We start from the raw sequence: 2881 nt of genomic DNA on the forward strand, positions 1-2881 counted from the left end.
ACAGTTTTTGATGGGAAAATTCTGTTGCAATTTTCAGGAGAGGTTTCCCAATGATTACACATCCTATTCTTCAAGTGAGCACTGCACTAGCACTGACAGTCTATCGGCTTCTGTTGATTTCAGGCAATTATCTTCCACCTTCGTCAGTAAGGGGTGGGGGGAGGGCAAAGGTGGTGTTCCTGAAAACAGAACGATGCATCCTTATTCCAAGAGGAAAACCACCATCATCCATTCATCTTTCCACAGTTGGACAAGTGAAAATGCTGACAGGGATCTGATGTAAATTTGTTGTTGACACTCCAATTCACATATATATTACATTTTGGTTGCATGGCAGCAATTAAACATGGAATCAGAGTCTTGAGTTGACTGTCATGAGTGCGTTTTAAAATATCTGGGTCATGAGCTGCCATTATGGTACAATTGCATGAAATCATGCTAATGTACCAAGTTTGCTCAAGTTTCTGTTCATTTTAATACAAAAGTTACAAAAATAGCATTGAAGAAAAAAATTATTGATATTAGAGGGCCAATCTGATGGATTTTTTGCTTATTAAAAGAGGGGTTACCTGAAAAACTAATTTTGATCAGATGGTCTGTGAGCAAACCGTTTGAACAAATGGAAAAGGACTTTAAAATGAACTACTAATTAGATTGGTGGATATACTCAATTTTTCTAGTAAGTTAAAGGAAATGAAAAGATTTTAAAGTATCAGTTAGCTTTCCCAAGTTAAAGGCTAAATTTCCAAATTTTACAAGGCTCATGGGGCCTTGTAATGAGTGTTGCTAATAGTATCTCACAGTGTAACTAACTTGATCTGAGGTAGGGAGGGAGGCAGGTTGTTACACCCTCCCCTCACAACAGTCTCGAAGGATCATGAAACCTGCATTTTCACTGGACATAATTCAAATTCTAATCTTCTCCACAGGGTCAGCTGATTCTTGGGTTAATTGCACTCCCCCAAAACACCAAAAATTCCTGTTTAGACAAAAGGCTTGTCATTCTAATTGACACTAGTGAAGTTGCATTTACGCAAGAAAAAGTAAAATCCATATTCATGAAAAGATGATAATGCTTACACAACATAAACCAGTGAGCATTGACTAAATGCTTCATAAATTCATTCTTATATGGGATTTAATGCAAGGTGATGCTTCTGATTGAATTCTAATACAATTATGTAATTATATTAATTCTAATTATGTAATGCCTTCATGACACATTGGACCTTTTAGGACATTTCAAGTAATTCAAATTATTGTTGAAGCATCACTTTTCATTCTTTACTAAAAAAGCAAATACATTACCCTGGCACCTTTTGTGTTGGAATTTCTTTTTCCAAGCTGTGACCAACAATCAGTTGTATGAAACATGTCATGTTACACAGCTGCAATAAGCCAGGACTATCACAGCACAGGGGTGGGCTAAAAATACTGCAAGTGCAGATTGCTGGGTAAAGCATAGCACAATTTCAGAACAATTGCTTTAACTACATTTATTCACTTACATTACCAATCTGATGGAAATCCCACCCCATGGCCACGTTCCTTGAAGGTGATCAAAGGTCATCAATCTGAAATGTGAATTGTTTCTCTTCACAGATGCTGCCTGATCTGCTGAGTATTTCCAGCATTTTCTATTTTCAAACCTGGAAAGTTTCTTCTTTATCCAAGCCACCTGCCTACATAGTTCCTTATGACTCTGTGCTAAAAAGGCATTTGATAACACCCCAGTGGAGATCTTTGGGAAGTGGGACATTTTAAAATGTCAGAAGTCCTGGTGTTCCGGTATGCAACGATAAAAACCGGAGCCTCAGATTTGTAACAAAATTTCCCTTCTCCGGCAATGTTTAATTAGGCCAGATGGTACTGCTGCTGTAAAGCTTTGACTTTAACTGTCTTCTGCATTACCGATAAACTAAACCCACCAGTTTCTGGGCCTTTTTACCCCTTTCTCCCCTCCCCCACCCTCACGACCTGCCCATCACCCACATCTTCCTCCCTCTGGTTTCCCACCCCCTTCCCTTTATTCCATGATTTACTGTCCTCCCTGATCAGATGCATCTTCTTCAATCCTTTACCTCTTCCACCTATCACCTCCCAGCTTCTCACGTCATTCCCACTCCCCTTCCCCTCCACTTACCTACCTTGCCTCTCTCACCTGGATTCACCTATCACCCATCAGCTCATGCTTCTTCCCCTCCTCCCACCTTTTTATTCTGGCTGCTGCCCTCTTTCTTTCCAGTCCTGATGAAGGATCTTGGCCCAAAACGTTGACAGTTTATTTCCCTCCATGGACGCTGCCTGACCCGCTGAGTTCCTGCATCATTTTGTGTGTCTGCGTGTTGTTCCACCATGTTGTAAGTCAAGGTTTTACTGGAATTAGAAACATTCCTGTTAATATGGAAAAAGTTTGTGCTGCAGGCGTTAAGTTCTCCATTCCATAATATTGTTTAGTTAACAATTCACTTGCTGCCTTTCTTGCCTAAGTTGTGGTTGATAAAGATCTAGGCTGCACTGATACTGAGGAAGTCAAGAAAGGAACAGGGAAAATTGGAGCTTTAAGTTACCTCTATAGCCATACTTTTTGGCAATACTCAAGAAAAGTTTAAAGCAAAGCTTCAAAAGAAACATTGCCATCATTTTGTGACAAAATCTAATACAATTCAGACAGCTTTCATTTTAGTCCAAGGAGAGTGAAGAAATGATTAAGTTTCTTGTTTAAACTATTCCATTTCAGTATAAATAAATAAAAGAACATACCCACCCCACGCCCCTCCCTTTCGCCTACAAAGACAGGACAATAATTTTGTTTATCCAATCTGGTACACAATGAAGGAGTTCACATGCCACAGAATAAACAAGACTTTTGGCTCACAGA

This window comes from Pristis pectinata, chromosome 6, assembly GCF_009764475.1.
Source record: "Pristis pectinata isolate sPriPec2 chromosome 6, sPriPec2.1.pri, whole genome shotgun sequence".
In the NCBI taxonomy this organism is placed as follows: domain Eukaryota; kingdom Metazoa; phylum Chordata; class Chondrichthyes; order Rhinopristiformes; family Pristidae; genus Pristis; species Pristis pectinata.